Genomic DNA, 17,639 nt, shown 5'->3' on the forward strand with positions numbered 1-17,639 from the left:
CCCCCCCCCCATACACATGTACATACACACGTCCACACACACAAATATACATACCTACACAGCTTTCCATGGTTTACCCCGGACGCTTCACATGCCTTGATTCAATCCACTGACAGCACGTCAACCCCTGTATACCACATCGCTCCAATTCACTCTATTCCTTGCCCTCCTTTCACCCTCCTGCATGTTCAGGCCCCGATCACACAAAATCTTTTTCACTCCATCTTTCCACCTCCAATTTGGTCTCCCTCTTCTCCTCGTTCCCTCCACCTCCGACACATATATCCTCTTGGTCAATCTTTCCTCACTCATTCTCTCCATGTGCCCAAACCATTTTAAAACACCCTCTTCTGCTCTCTCAACCACGCTCTTTTTATTTCCACACATCTCTCTTACCCTTACGTTACTTACTCGATCAAACCACCTCACACCACACATTGTCCTCAAACATCTCATTTCCAGCACATCCATCCTCCTGCGCACAACTCTATCCATAGCCCACGCCTCGCAACCATACAACATTGTTGGAACTACTATTCCTTCAAACATACCCATTTTTGCTTTCCGGGATAATGTTCTCGACTTCCACACATTTTTCAAGGCTCCCAAATTTTCGCCCCCTCCCCCACCCTATGATCCACTTCCGCTTCCATGGTTCCATCCGCTGACAGATCCACTCCCAGATATCTAAAACACTTCACTTCCTCCAGTTTTTCACCATTCAAACTCACCTCCCAATTGACTTGACCCTCAACCCTACTGTACCTAATAACCTTGCTCTTATTCACATTTACTCTTAACTTTCTTCTTCCACACACTTTACCAAACTCCGTCACCAGCTTCTGCAGTTTCTCACATGAATCCGCCACCAGCGCTGTATCATCAGCGAACAACAACTGACTCACTTCCCAAGCTCTCTCATCCCCAACAGACTTCATACTTGCCCCTCTTTCCAAGACTCTTGCATTTACCTCCCTAACAACCCCATCCATAAACAAATTAAACAACCATGGAGACATCACACACCCCTGCCGCAAACCTACATTCACTGAGAACCAATCACTTTCCTCTCTTCCTACACGTACACATGCCTTACATCCTCGATAAAAACTTTTCACTGCTTCTAACAACTTGCCTCCCACACCATATATTCTTAATACCTTCCACAGAGCATCTCTATCAACTCTATCATATGCCTTCTCCAGATCCATAAATGCTACATACAAATCCATTTGCTTTTCTAAGTATTTCTCACATACATTCTTCAAAGCAAACACCTGATCCACACATCCTCTACCACTTCTGAAACCACACTGCTCTTCCCCAATCTGATGCTCTGTACATGCCTTCACCCTCTCAATCAATACCCTCCCGTATAATTTACCAGGAATACTCAACAAACTTATACCTCTGTAATTTGAGCACTCACTCTTATCCCCTTTGCCTTTGTACAATGGCACTATGCACGCATTCCGCCAATCCTCAGGCACCTCACCATGAGTCATACATACATTAAATAACCTTACCAACCAGTCAACAATACAGTCACCCCCTTTTTTAATAAATTCCACAGCAATACCATCCAAACCTGCTGCCTTGCCGGCTTTCATCTTCCGCAAAGCTTTTACTACCTCTTCTCTGTTTACCAAATCATTTTCCCTAACCCTCTCACTTTGCACACCACCTCGACCCAAACACCCTATATCTGCCACTCTGTCATCAGACACATTCAACAAACCTTCAAAATACTCATTCCATCTCCTTCTCACATCACCACTACTTGTTATCACCTCCCCATTTGCGCCCTTCACTGAAGTTCCCATTTGCTCCCTTGTCTTACGCACCCTATTTACCTCCTTCCAGAACATCTTTTTATTCTCCCTAAAATTTACTGATAGTCTCTCACCCCAACTCTCATTTGCCCTTTTTTTCACCTCTTGCACCTTTCTCTTGACCTCCTGTCTCTTTCTTTTATACTTCTCCCACTCAATTGCATTTTTTCCCTGCAAAAATCGTCCAAATGCCTCTCTCTTCTCTTTCACTAATACTCTTACTTCTTCATCCCACCACTCACTACCCTTTCTAAACAGCCCACCTCCCACTCTTCTCATGCCACAAGCATATATATATATATATATATATCATCCCTGGGGACAGGGGAGAAAGAATACTTCCCACGTATTCCCCGCGTGACGTAGAAGGCGACTAAAAGGGGAGGGAGCGGGAGGCTGGAAATCCTCCCCTCTCGTTTTAAATTTTCCAAAAAGAGAAACAGAGAAGGGGGCCTAGTGAGGATATTCCCTCAAAGGCTCAGTCCTCTGTTCTAAACGCTACCTCGCTAACGCGGGAAATGGCGAATAGTATGAAAAAAACATATATATATGTATATATATATATATATATATATATATATATATATATATATATATATATATATATATATATATATTTCAAACACGAATCTAACCCTGTAATCATTTTCAAAGGCCAATCACGCCCACCAAACAAAAACATCAACTATTCTGGGCATCACATATAACATTCACTTTCCACACCAAAAATCCACACAAAAGCAACATAAAAACTAAATGCCCTCAGAGCACTAAGTGGAATCAGATGTGAACACGAAACACAATTCATCCGCTCCACCTTAAACTACGCCTCATCTGGCTGGTCGTCCATCCTCTCAAAAGCATATATAACAAAGCTGCAAAGCAAGCACACACACACACACACACACACACACACACATGCACTCCGAACAATCAATGGCTGGCTAAGAACCACAAACACTCAACCTCTACACAATGAAACAAAAATCCTCCCAATGAAATGCCACTTCACATGCTCGGCACACGCTTCTCTGTAACACTAGGACTCCTCCCATGCAAACCACTCCATAACTGATCTCCAGCCCTTACTGAAAAAGCTCACACTCAAACAAAAACTGGGATGCCTACAGCGGCCCTTTACATTTTTTCATTCATATTTAGAGTCTTATGTCTAATACATAATTTTTCTACACAGCATCATTCCACATCGATATCAAAATCTATCAAATAACAAGCAATTAAAGTAAATATTCTGAGAAAGAATTTCTTGGACATGATTTACAACATACAATGTAAGGTACGTATTGTTAAAATTTGAACTGGTCCATTCAGGCAAGCACTTACGGTCCATTTCTGTGTTTATCCATATCCTTAGAAATGTATATATTTCATTCTCCTGTCAAAGACAGTTCTATGAAAGACTCGAAAGTCTTAAATAATTCTTATTTCACGGTTTACTCATGCGACGACAGAATGCAATACATTAATGGTTGGACATAAGTAAAATTTATCATTACATTGCCTGCAGTCTCATATTTCCATTCAAAATATGTAACGAAAAATTCTGAAGTTTTACACAATATCCAGGTGCTTACCTATTGATGTGCTGGGTTAATATATCTAAAATAAAAGCAAAATCGATCCCTCTCCTCCTTTACAGGACAAAACAAATAAACTTAATTTCAAAAATCTTTCGTGCCAAAGGTGGGCCCAAACACACCCAACTACCCTGGCTTGGTGGCTCCACTCTTACCGTTTCAGAAGCTGCAAACCCGTGTCGCAACACAGGTACTACGAGGGGCTCAGTCTTGTTATTCAAGCAAACATTGTCCTTTTAAAACAACATGAAATTTCAGAATTGCACTTACGATTTCTTCATATTGCTTCCGATCTGAACATTATTCTTTTTTTTTATCTTGAAGTTTTCACCTTCAAAAATACTTTGGTTCTTGGCTATCAAATTCTATCTCTCAGCTCATGCCATCACTAATATTTCTGAGTTATGTATAATTTCCATGAATGTATCTGCGAAACTTTTCTTCGCTGTTTCTTATTATGTCCTCATCTACCAAGTAATCGAACTCTACCATAATATGATCAGTTTCTCCAACTGTTGTATCATACATGATATTCTCAATATCCATGCTACTCTGCATGATTATAAGACCGAGTAATGATAGTATACCAGTCCCTCTGATCATAGGGTACTTAGTGACGTGGGAGTTAAGAGAAGTTTTCGAGTATACTCTCTGCATAACTTGTGCCTCCGTGAGACTTTGAATTCCTCACTCGACTTCTTTACAACTGAAACGTTTAGTCATTATTCCTTAACCAACTCTGAGATGCACGCGTTTTACTAATTCGCGCGCCAACCTGGCTGTTCTCTCATGGTTATCAATATATATTTGCTGCGGTGCAGTCAAATTCTTTGGAGAATTATATACGTTGTCAAACATCCCTATCCACTGTTTCTAAAGTTAGTCTTCCCATTATCTATAGCGTGGATGGGCTATCTAGTGGCATTTCCTGAATCCAACGGCTGTCTCTTATGACAAGGGCCAACCCTTCTCCTTCCTTTTTGTCTTCTATATCACCTGCAATCCCATCCATTCCTGCCGCCGCCTCGCCATACCATCTCACGCATCACTTCCCTTTTACCAAACCTTACGTCATGACTATTGATCCGCCAACTATCTCGCCCCAATCACTTCCGTGTCATCCAACAACCTCAACCGTCCTTCAGAATATTCACTGCAACTCCTTTTCACCTCTTCTTTGCCTAATATTACCTCCCCACCTCCTTCCCTATCTGAAGCTCCTATGTATTCTCTTTATGCAACTCCTTCCAAACCAATTTCTTTACCCTCTCTAAAGTTTTCCAATCCTCTCTCACCCCATCTGCCGTCTTTTTCAGGTTTTTCACCCTCTCCTTGACCCACTCCTTGTACACAGCCCAGTACTTCCTCCTTGCAGATAGCGTCCATTACCCTCACTATTCTGTCACTACCGAATTAACTTCATCCCTCTACATCTTACCACCTACCGCATATCACCCATTTCGCGCGCACACATCAGCAATGCCTCCCTAAATACTTTCCATTCCCTGTCCAATTTCCTTGTTTCATTTACTTTCACCGTGTGTAACGCTTCACTCACACTCTCTTGGCATCTCGGTAACAAAAGCACCCTTTCTAGGCTCGATCACATCTCTCATCTTCTTCCCAACCATTTCCTCTTTTCCTCACGCCACCAAAAACGTTCACAAACCTCTTATCAAAAAACAGCCGGACATCCTATCGGCTGCCCTCCGAAGCATATTCACAGCCAATAACCTCTCTTCTACATGCCTATCAGTTAGTATTTATTTAATCCACAATTACCCAGTGACACCCAATCTCACTGACCTTCACGTGTATGCTGTTTTATTTTGTTTCTTCTTTTCTCCTTCAAAACGGTTATTCCTAAATAAGCAATTCGTTTTCAGCTCAGAACTCAATATGATGTTCGCCATTTTCGCTAAACCTGAGTACCCCTGGCCCCATAATCATTCCCCTGACTGGCACATCCCCCCCAACTCTTGCATCCAAATCGCCCACCACGAGGATTCAATAATTTGCATCAAAATCGTCCAAGCACTCACTCGGCTCTCCTCTAATAACCTTCCTCTTCCTCACTAAAGAGGAACAGATCCACTCTCACAGGCCATTTCAGATTTAATCCTCTGCAAGTCAATAACAGTCGTATGTAAACAATGTTCATACCTGATGTCTGGCAGAAGCTTCGACGGCAGAAAAAGCCTAGTCGACACTTAAGAGCTTGATGTGGCTGGTGTTGGCGTGACGACTGGTTATCCTGCCCTACCTGGGGGGAAAAAATAATAAGGATAAATACAGTGTGGCTGATAATGCTTGTCATTAATGACAATGACATCTGAGTAAGGAAAATGAAGCTTGACTCTAAACGCCGACCCGAACATTAAGCTTTCCCCGTCTGCAAGGTTGTATCGAAAAGCTCCCAGCAAAGTATTCTGGTGTCCGCAGCCTCACCCTACCACTTTTTCCGGAGTGCTGGTTTTCAACAATTTCATCGTTTTAAATTTTTGGAGACAAAAACAGTGTCGGTTAAATACCTCCCTGCAAAATGGCTGAGAAAATACTTGCTGCAGAAAAAAATATTTTAACCTACCTGAGTAGTTAGAAAATTATATATATATATATATATATATATATATATATATATATATATATATATATATATATATATTCTTTCCGTGAAGGATAGCATTATTCACAATTAATCTAATTTGGTCTAAACTGGAGGACAACCAGCACAACCCGAAGTAAAGTAGCAGTTCCTTGACTATCAAATCTCTAAATTTTGTAACCCAGTACAAGAAGTAAACTATTAATATTGTTTTAGTTTACAGAAGGTATGATGCATCACTGACATCCCGTGTAATGTATATCACATACATCCGGCTCTAAATCAAATATTACCATAAAGCCTAATGGATGAAAGGAGAGGATAAACCCAGGTGGATAAAAGGAAAGAATAAATATATAGCCTTGTATAGTTCATGAAATTACAAATCTTAAAGTATAATTGATCTGATATGGTCTCCCTGGCGGCAAAGTAAACCATCATTCGGTAAAAAAAAAAAAAAAAAAGCAAATATACACATTTACGGGGGAAGGTCGTCAGAACTGAAATGGAAATACTGTAAGTTTCATGAATATGACATGACAAAATATAAGAGGTAACGAACTAAACTGTTGTAGTATTATGTAAATGGCTCTTACACTAAACGAACCTCTCAAAACTGTTATAAAAAAATCACCATGCATAATTTCGCTCTAGAAACGAGCATTTTCCTCTGACTGCCATAAATAAAACCATGGCACAAGTTTGATATCTATAAAACATTAACAAATCTCATCAGTGCCTTGTCTTCAACAAACACAGTCACTCTACGTATTTTCTTTCTGCCTGTTCTGATCCTAATCTCTTTTTAAGTTTACACTGTACTAATTCAAATGTGGATGATGCTCAGCTGAAGCAGAAAGCTTGCTGTAAGAGAACTCGTCCTTTCTATAAATACACAGGAGCCTACTGTCACCACTCCTAGTGACTCAGAGTCTTTTTACGTGATATTTTCCATTAATATTACATTATAAGTCTTCCCCCATAGTGATCCTATTCTAAACAAGCATAATGAAATCCATCTCCCACATCTGCTGCTGTGGAGTGAAAATAATATCATTCAATAGGGCCATCTTCGAATTGGACGTGAAGCGTTTATTACTCTCAAAATTCGCATGCCCACAATTTGCACCCCCAAAGTCGTAAATGACGATCACTCTAGACCTAGATAATAATCAGGCCACGTCGCATTTTCGACTGAATGATTTAGGAATAAAGCACAGACTTACCCTGTGTGAGTCCTTGTTGCTAACTGATCTCATATGAACCGAGGACCCGAAGTGTAGCGGTCATGACGACACATACCAGCGGCGAGCAACTGAACGATGTTGGAAACAACAACTTTAAAATCTAAACAAACCGGCAGACTCACTATCGCTTTGGCCTCTTATCAACTGATCTATGAAAAAAGTTTGCGATGGATTCTGCATTCAATGTGCCAGTTGAACGCTGTGCTTAGTTCTATTTTTTCCGACATTTGCTAATCTAGGAGATTAGATTGTGTCAGAAGTCGCGTCATTCAGCCTAGCAGCTACTCTCGCTTTAGCGGAAAGGAGAAATCGAACAATGTAATCATCATCGTGTTCTCCATACAATTTCCAAGTTAAGCAGCTAGAAACGTCATTCAAAAATCAGTGTCTTATGCATACTTTGATAAAATTGTTGGAAAGGCCTTTCTAGGAGCACAAAAGGAAAAAACTCCGTTTAACTGGAATGGCAGAATGTCCAATGAGAAGTTCCGCAAGCTGCTGTAAAAACGATCTTTTGACAAAGCCTAACTTGATGTATCCTGATCTTTTAATCCCACCTCAGCTCCCATACCTTCAGATATCTTGATTCTCACAGTCTGATGATATTCCTTCCTATGTTACTAATGTATGGTCGTCATCCCAGAAAGATTTGGGAGAATCCTGTGTAGTTGCCCCTCTTTTGGCTTCCCTCCCTCACTCTGCTCCCTCATATCTAGCTTCCTCTCTGACAGATCAGTCTCTACCCCTTTCTCCATCAACAGTGGTGTTCCTCAAGGTTCTGTCCCGTCTCTCACTCTTTTTCTTTTTATCAACGATTTCCTTTCCTTTACAGATAAACCAAATGCACTCATAGGCCGACAATTCAAACACTGCATTCCTCCACATCCTTTATATCGGTTCCTCCGTCTCTCACCCGAATTCCATCTCATGCCACATCTTCCTCAATAAACTCAACTTCAACAGGATATTTCAGTGGGTTAGACGATATCTGGTTAGGTTTAATGCCTCCAAGACCCAGTTTCTGCCCATCTCTTTATCTAAAATTCCTCTAAACTTTCTTTTTTCGTTCAAGGGTTCTGTAATTCCATCTCTTGACTCAATGAACATACTTGGTATTACTATAATATCCACACTATCTTGGAAACCTTTATTACAGAAATAGCTAAGTCTGCCTCTAAGAAACTGGGATTCTTGTTTAGATGTCGAAATTTTTCTTCCAAACAATTACTTCATATATATATATATATATATATATATATATATATATATATATATATATATATATATATATATATATATATATATATATAAGTGATCCGTCCTTGTGTGGAGTACTGCTCTCACATTTGGGGTGGATCTAGCTCTGCATCCTTACTTGACAAATTAAAGGCGAACGCCATCCGACTTATAAACTGTCCCAGGCTAACTTCAAAACTTGACACACTTGACTTCGGCTGCAATGTTGATTCACTTCCCCTCTTCTGCAGGTATTACTTACTTGACTCAATGAACATACTTGGTATTACTGCCTATTTCTGTAATGAGGGTTTCCAAGATAGTGTGGATGTTACAGTAAAACCAAGTATGTTCACTGAGTCGAGTAAGTAATACCTGAAGAAGAGGGAAAGTGAATCAACACTGCATTAACAAATGGTGTGCCCTCCACCTCTAGCTAGACCATGCAATACTCGGCAAGCTGGCTGCGTCACATGATTACTGTGTGACCGTTCGCAACTCAAGGGGTGGGCAGTTTTGATAACTGTTCTTTTCCTACACCCAGAAACTTTTGAACAATCTACGGTCTCATGTCTTTCTCAATAACTATGAGCTGGCACTTTTTAAAAGACAGGTTTTTTTCCGATTCAAAATTAGTACACTTTTGTTTCCTTTTTTTTCTTTCATTAACGTCTTTATATTGCCACTACGGCCCGGCCTTGATGTAGACTTTTGTCCAAGACTGAAGCCTCCAGCGTAAAAAAAAAAAAAAAAGAAAAAAGTGGAAACAAGAGGTCAGGATGAAAATTATTCAAGAATATCATTCATTTACCAGTAATACTGCCATGTTCCATTACTTTCAAATTTACTTTCAATCTATTCAAGTTGGTATAAAGTTTAGATTATCTGGCTCGTTCGTGTTTCACTCGTTGGAAAGGGAAAGAACCCTTAATCTAAAAGCCAAGGAGAGCAGATAAGTAATACCTTCAAAATAAACATAACGTAATTAAATGACCAATTTCCAGTTACGTGAAGCTTTCTCACTATCATTCATCTATGATAAACAAGGCTGAAATATTATGAATTAAACCATTTAACAAATCCCGAATGAGTTAATCGATGCTTTTATGAAATGTTTTGAAGCGTCCGAATAATCAGATTTAGGCCACCGCAACTTTCCACTGATATCTAATTCCCCTCTGGCTCAGCTGCTTCTTTGGGTATCACTAAGTATAGTTCATTTCCGACTACATTTCTTCGTGTGACAAAATATATTAAATAGCAACTCTTATTAGGCATCTTGGTCGAATAGAAATTGTGTAAACCTCTACAACTGAAGCGTTGTTGCTACAACCACCGCAGAAGTTGCAAGTTCCCGGATGACACATCTTGAGTGCATTTACATATGAATTCGAAACCTTCCTGTATTCTATCAAGACTTTGCTTGCTGTCTTAAAAGATTCAGTAGTGCGCCACCAGTTTTCTTCTTAAGACGCCTCTCTCTCTCTCTCTCTCTCTCTCTCTCTCTCTCTCTCTCTCTCTCTCTCTCTCTCTCTCTCTCTATCTATCTATATATATATATATATATATATATATATATATATGATTCGGGCACCCGACTGTATGGGGGGAAATGCCGTTTATAAAGAAAAAAATTGTATAACATTTTGACATACAAATTTCATTTTAAACACAATGACTGAATGAACACTGACTTCATGCTAATGAGACATTTCTTAATAATCTTTAAGTCGCCTAATTTGAATGAATGAAGCTGGAGTTCCCAACGTTTCACGGAAAAAAATGGCTTTAAAAATATTGTCAGACACTGGGAAGGGTTCGTTTCGACACCGGTCATCATCAGATGGCTGAGAGAAACAGTAAGCTACTTTAAAAGACAATATAAAGGAAATCATTTGATCTAACTCCAAAATCATTCTGAAGAACAATAAAGGAAGAAAAACATCACATCTAAAATATGTTTTAAGGAACCGGAACTAAGAAATGAGTATTCTAATATAAAGTGACTTTAAAACCCTTAAAATTCTCAGTCTAACAACAGTCAAGTCCTTCAAAATCATCCGGAAATAAGAGGGTTTTGCACAGTTCTAACTGTACTCTCTACTCTGAGCTACAGACAGCGCGCACCCTATGGCTGGTCATGCTCGACTTACCGCCCGTTCGTGTTTCCTAGGCTTGCCTGGTGCTGCATACAAAACCGTGGACAACGGACGAGCATAGGTCAACTGACATTCGTTTTTTTTTTTTAAAAAAAAGAAAAAAAAATTGAGTTGATCTTGATTTATCTGCCAGAAATCTAACTCTGAGCTTTATCTTTAAAGGATTTCTGTTAACAGTCACTTCCCCTAGATACGGCAGCCTAAAATGAATCACCTTTATCAACCAGATTAGTACACTGTTTAATTGGTACTTACTGCTCAGAAATCTAATATACTAATAACCTAATCAAACAGCTGAAAGGCATAATCAACTGCCTGTACGATATTCTCTCAAAAATATATCTTATTGTGAAAATAGGACACACTAGATGAGAGAGAAAAAGCTGTATGTAAGAGAGATCTAACTGCACTGACTTTACTGTCAGAACAGCAATAGCGAAAAACCTGGTACCTTACCAAGACCAGAAAAAGTTGTAATACGGGAGACTAGCATGTTTAAAAAGGAAGTTTGGAATTAATTACATGTATCTAGGTACAACTATGTATTCATACTGTTTGTTAATATATTCTAAAGACTATGAAGAATGGTAAAATAATATTTTAAATTGATTCGGGATAACGTAGGACCAAGCGGGGATTCCATTGTAAAGTCGTCGATTCGTTTCAAACAAGACGAAACCAAATGATTCTCAAATGACGATTTAGTCCCACCCAAGCAATGGTTACCTCCAGGTCTCAGGCTTTCGCAAACTGAATTCTTCTGGTCTAGGTACCAATTCTGACTTTAAAGTCAATGCAATTAAAACCCTCTCGTACAGTCAATAATTATATATATATATATATATATATATATATATATATATATATATATATATATATATATATATATATATATATATATATATATATATATATGGGAGGTGAGTTTGAATGGAGAAAAACTGGAGGAAGTGAAGTGTTTTAGATATCTGGGAGTGGATCTGTCAGCGGATGGAACCATGGAAGCGGAAGTGGATCATAGGGTGGGGGAGGGGGCGAAAATTTTGGGAGCCTTGAAAAATGTGTGGAAGTCGAGAACATTATCTCGGAAAGCAAAAATGGGTATGTTTGAAGGAATAGTGGTTCCAACAATGCTGTATGGTTGCGAGGCGTGGGCTATGGATAGAGTTGTGCGCAGGAGGATGGATGTGCTGGAAATGAGATGTTTGAGGACAATGTGTGGTGTGAGGTGGTTTGATCGAGTAAGTAACGTAAGGGTAAGAGAGATGTGTGGAAATAAAAAGAGCGTGGTTGAGAGAGCAGAAGAGGGTGTTTTGAAATGGTTTGGGCACATGGAGAGAATGAGTGAGGAAAGATTGACCAAGAGGATATATGTGTCGGAGGTGGAGGGAACGAGGAGAAGAGGGAGACCAAATTGGAGGTGGAAAGATGGAGTGAAAAAGATTTTGTGTGATCGGGGCCTGAACATGCAGGAGGGTGAAAGGAGGGCAAGGAATAGAGTGAAATGGAGCGATGTGGTATACAGGGGTTGACGTGCTGTCAGTGGATTGAATCAAGGCATGTGAAGCGTCTGGGGTAAACCATGGAAAGCTGTGTAGGTATGTATATTTGCGTGTGTGGACGTGTGTATGTACATGTGTATGGGGGGGGGGTTGGGCCATTTCTTTCGTCTGTTTCCTTGCGCTACCTCGCAAACGCGGGAGACAGCGACAAAGTATAAAAAAAAAAAAAAAAAAAAATATATATATATATATATATATATATATATATATATATATATATATATATATATATATATATATATATAAAAGCCCATCTTAAACAACACACAAATATACTCGAACTGCTCAAAAATCAGCCCACGGACCAAGCACAACCCTAAGAGGAGAGGCATAAAGAGCCTATTGAGCTATAAACCGCCTTTACTGACACAAAACTTGCAGTTATCACTCAATTACAGGACGTGACATTCACGTAAAATAACAGTATAAGCTTGTAATGTCTAGTATTAGTGTAAGTATAAAGCTAACAGAAAAGAATTGAGATAAAAACAAGTGCACTGTGAGAATGGAATATAAAAATTAATCTTCATCGAAGTATATCTGTTAACGTGAACATACTAACCTTCATCGAAGTATATCTGTTAACGTGAACATACTAATCTTCATCGAAGTATATCTGTTAACGTGAACATACTAATCTTCATCGAAGTATATCTGTTAACGTGAACATACTAATCTTCATCGAAGTATATCTGTTAACGTGATCACACTAATCTTCACTGAAGTATATCTGTTAACGTGATCATACTAATCTTCATCGAAGTATATCTGTTAACGTGATCACACTAATCTTCACTGAAGTATATCTGTTAACGTGAACATACTAATCTTCATCGAAGTATATCTGTTAACGTGATCACACTAATCTTCACTGAAGTATATCTGTTAACGTGATCACACTAATCTTCACTGAAGTATATCTGTTAACGTGAACATACTAATCTTCATCGAAGTATATCTGTTAACGTGATCACACTAATCTTCACTGAAGTATATCTGTTAACGTGAACATACTGATAACATGAAGAAAGCTTTAAGACACCGCTTGTCCCGTATGTATTGACATTCAGGAAGGCTGGGCAATTCACAAAACATTGATTTGATTTGTTGGACTAATTACAAGTTTAGCGCCAAACTCTCCAACAAACTTGATTCTGGCAGCCCACTGTGGAAGTGACTTGCAATGGTCATGAATACATTACGTTTAGATCAATTGATCAGCGACAGTTTGCTCACGAAGAGAGGGGGATTGGAGAGGCAAGATTTCGGAGTGCTCTCACAGCTTCTGGCGGGTAAACACTACGGAAGGATCTCTCCATCTTTGACTGGTATAATTTGTGGTCACTGTGGGAGTCGGGCCGCCGATATTACACCCTCACGTTTTCGATGATTATCTTAACCAACTGACCACATCCGGGCTTTGCTCGTTAGCTGAACTGATGGTTTAGGGAACTACCGCTACTTTTGAGGGGGGAAAAAAAACACACACCGGAAATTTATAAACGGTTGATCATATTAACAATCCACACCAACCAAATTGATGGTTGGGAATGCAACGTTGCGACCAGATTTCTAAAGTAAAGCTAGAGTTCATAACGAAACATGGCAGAGGTGGCTTAAGACCGCTTTCAGGGGCACCAGGGAAATGTGGACTCCTTTGGAGCCAAAAAGTTCTTCATCGAGGCTTCACTCCCAGTGATACAGCCATGCCAAAGTCGACTTTTCATTCGCGGTGTATCCTCATGCAGGAGGAGGAGTCCGGTAACACTTGTCAATGGGGAGAACCAGGGAATATAAAGCGATCAGGGGGAAAACCATGGAAGGGTCTTGTAGGGCCTGGCTATGCAAAGGCGGCTGTGGTTTCAGTGCATTATATATCTCAACTCTGGTCACCTCAGACACTTAACAGTCTGGCAAAGACGGTCCACAGGAGGGCCATCAAAGATGGTACCTGAAATATGGGAGAGATACGTAGAGAGAGAGAGAGAGAGAGAGAGAGAGAGAGAGAGAGAGAGAGAGAGAGAGAGAGAGAGAGAGAGAGAGAGAGAGAGAGAGAGAGAGAGAGAGAATTTGCCTTTTATTGAATAGAGGAGAGTAACATTAGCCTTAATCACAACCTTGAGATTTCTAAATCAAATCGACACTGTCGATAATCAACAGTTTATTGAAAGATATAATTGAAGTGCATCCAGGAATCATACTAAGCAATTAAGCTAAACTACACTTCACAAATGAGGTACAGAAGTGGTGGATGAATGAGATAAGCTGTCAGGCAACCGTATATGCAGACAACAGACAGAAGTTGGAAAACGTGAGACAATAGCAGAGTAAGTTCATGTGATGGGGGGCCCCCCACGGGACCAGAATTCCCTCCCCACACCGTACAAACGGGGGAAACTTACAGATACACGCACATATACGACCCGATCACTTCCCTCCCTATATTATATACACTAGCAATTACGCACACACACACACACACACACACACACACACACACACACACACACACACACACATACATACACTTTGTAAAAGCGTCGGCTAAAACAAGCAGAGCTAAATCCGTGGTTGTGAAAGCCGTGATTTAGATGTGTGGCTTCAGTTCACCGAGGCCTGTAACCCGGGACCTCAGATAATCCTGCACTTTTTCACGAACTCGGTGGTCCTCGTGTGGCGCCTCAAAGCATCGCTAAGACTGAGGCTCTAACTCCTAACTGAGTCAACGAGGGAGCAATCTCGTCTGTTGAGTAAGACGGTATAATGCGAGTTCTCCCGCGAAGAAGGACACAGTGTACATTAGTATGCTTCCTGCGCGGGCGACGACTTCCATCTAAATAGTTTCACAGTAGTTCACAAGGAATTTCACCGATTCTCTTGTTCCCAGGACGGAGTTTGCATAGATAGTAGAGCGATGAGGGATATGCAGGAGGAATTGAAACTTCTCACCTACATCTTGCTCTCATCTCCACCACGCAAACACCCGGCTGTTTCTCTCTCTCTCCTCTCGGACCATCACCTTAAAGTCCTCCTTCGTCGGCGTCATATCCGGTAGCCTTCTCGCCAATATCATGCTCTCCTCTCTACCACGCAAACACCCTGCTGTTTCCCTGTCCTCTCGGACCATCATCTTAAGTCCTCCTTCGTCGGCGTCATATCCGGTAGCTTCGCCCCATCGTCTGCTGCACTTTCCTACACCTCAACAATCCTTCGTCCTCCCTCCCCACGACTGATGTCTGCTTCTCCTCAACAGCTCCCACATTTGATTCGACCTCTACATCTTTCTCACCCATGCATCTCCATACCTCATGTTCATACTAGAGACTTTCACAAATCATTTTCATCATCTTCCTTTCCCTTTACGACTCTACACCATATCTCCTTCGGCGGTAACGCACGTCTGTTATCCTGTTATCCATCTCCCATTACCCTTTCCGCCAGCTCCCCGTCAGGTCCCTTCCGCTTTTCCTCTCCCAGCCTAACCCTCCCAGATATGCCCCCTCCAACATGTTCCTCCTGCAGTGGTCCCGGGAGGTACGAGGTGCACTTACTGCATCAAGTCTCCAGTTTCCTCGTCTGCTACAGCGACGCACCCAGGAGGCCGCTCGTGGTACCCAGGATTTACGAGGTGTTAGGAGAGAGAGAGAGAGAGAGAGAGAGAGAGAGAGAGAGAGAGAGAGAGAGAGAGAGAGAGAGAGAGAGAGAGAACCGCTTACAAGTTTATCTGAAATGCAATGTTCACACAAATATATATTTCTTTCAAACTATTCGCCATTTCCCGCGTTAGCGAGGTAGTGTTAAGAACAGAGAACTGGGCCTTTGAGGGAATACCCTCACCTGGCCCCCTTCTCTGTTCCCTCTTTTGGAAAATTAAAAAAAAATAATGAGAGGGGAGGATTTCCAGCCCCCCCGTTCCCTCCCCTTTTAGCCGCCTTCTACAACACGAAGGGAATACGTAGGAAGTATTCTTTCTCCCCTATCCACAGGGATAACAAATATATATATGAACATAATAGGTTTTTATCAAACAACCTGGGAATTTCATTCTTCTACGCATCATTACAAGCATTAACCTGGTTTACTTCTTCCATAATAGGTCAATATGTAAGGAAATATTCCAACGTAACTGTTTCCCTCATATATCGAAGCCGCGATTTGTACTTGGGGGGTTGGTGGAGTGGTTTGTGTGAGAGGAGTCTAGTGATGATGCTCAGTATGATGTTCGGAGCATACTGAGGTGGGTATGTAAGGCGAAGATCTTTGTCTGACTGTGTAAGTGTTGAATTTTTGTTGTTGTTCTACGTGCGCTTTTTTTGTGCTTTACAGCTTTGTTATATTTGCTTTTAGGAGGATGGAAGACCAGGCAGGTGAGGCATAGTTTAAACTGGAGCAAATACATTGTATGTAGAGAATCCAAAGCGATTCTTTTTCTAGTCTATTATATTTGGTGCCTTGAAGTGTTGAAGGCATTTTGGTTTGTGCTGCTTTTGTGGTGATGTTATTGGTGTTGGGAGAATATTTTGCCACAGAACTGTTGTAGTTCAGGCTAACATTTTGGCCTGTACATTTAAGACTGATCAGTTAATTTTCGGTCCACACATTCAAGTTTAACCGTGAAGCTATTGTTGGCCTGTACTGTCAAAATTGAGAGAAAACCTTGGCGTGTGTAGCAGCCCTGACAAGTGGGTGAGTGGCGCAATATCTTGTGAAATGAAGTTTGCCCTAAAGATGTAATCATGCATTCTGAAACAAAAGAAGGAAACTAACGAACTATGACCCTTGCATCAGTAAATTGTATTTTCCCTTTCATATCACCTTATGCTCTACAGATGTTGGAGAGTAAATGGACTAAAAACCTTTTCCGAAGCAAAGAATCTGATCCTTTCTTAAGCTTTCAGTACGACTGAAGCAATCCTCCTTTACCTGACGGCAGTTTTAACTTTTCATTCGATATATTTTCATTTTGGCGACTTGCATAACTAACCTTGAGATCTTTCCACTAATTACTTCAACCAACAGATCATTATTCAGGATTCTCATCACTTCTCATTATCAAAATAGTTTCAATTTCAACTAAAATATTTATATTAGCTATACTAATGCAGCTTGGCTAAGTAAAGAACTGCTGCTTCACCGTTAGGAACTTATTATACCAAACACTGCCGCTTACATTACCTAGTTCAAAACAACTTATAATCGGTTCACTTCGCTAAAAACTACGCGAGCAGAAGCCTATTACATTTTTTTTTTTTTTCACGTAACAACGACTAGATGAATAATAGGTGAATGGGAAAAAGGAAAAGTTATTTCATATATCAATCAGCATACATGAATGATAAGCCAGATTGGTGCTGTTCAATTCGTCCCCTAACATAAGGTTAGGTTAAAGAGAGAAAATAC

The 17,639-nt window shown here is 40.4% G+C and overlaps 2 protein-coding genes across 2 annotated transcripts in view; both read right to left on the minus strand.

Moving 5' to 3' along the window:
* The window catches only part of LOC139762321 (cell adhesion molecule 2-like), a 553,549-nt gene extending 547,934 nt beyond the window's left edge, over positions 1 to 5,615 (minus strand). Inside the window, exon 1 of the mRNA XM_071686965.1 lies at positions 5,594 to 5,615. The gene's annotated coding sequence lies outside the window, so the exon portion shown is untranslated. The remainder of the gene's footprint in view (positions 1 to 5,593) is intronic.
* LOC139762322 (DNA repair protein XRCC3-like) overlaps positions 1 to 17,639 on the minus strand; it is a 214,418-nt gene that overhangs the window by 106,638 nt on the left and 90,141 nt on the right. The window lies entirely within an intron of this gene.

The sequence above is a fragment of the Panulirus ornatus genome, chromosome 43 (assembly GCF_036320965.1).
Source record: "Panulirus ornatus isolate Po-2019 chromosome 43, ASM3632096v1, whole genome shotgun sequence".
NCBI lineage: Eukaryota > Metazoa > Arthropoda > Malacostraca > Decapoda > Palinuridae > Panulirus > Panulirus ornatus.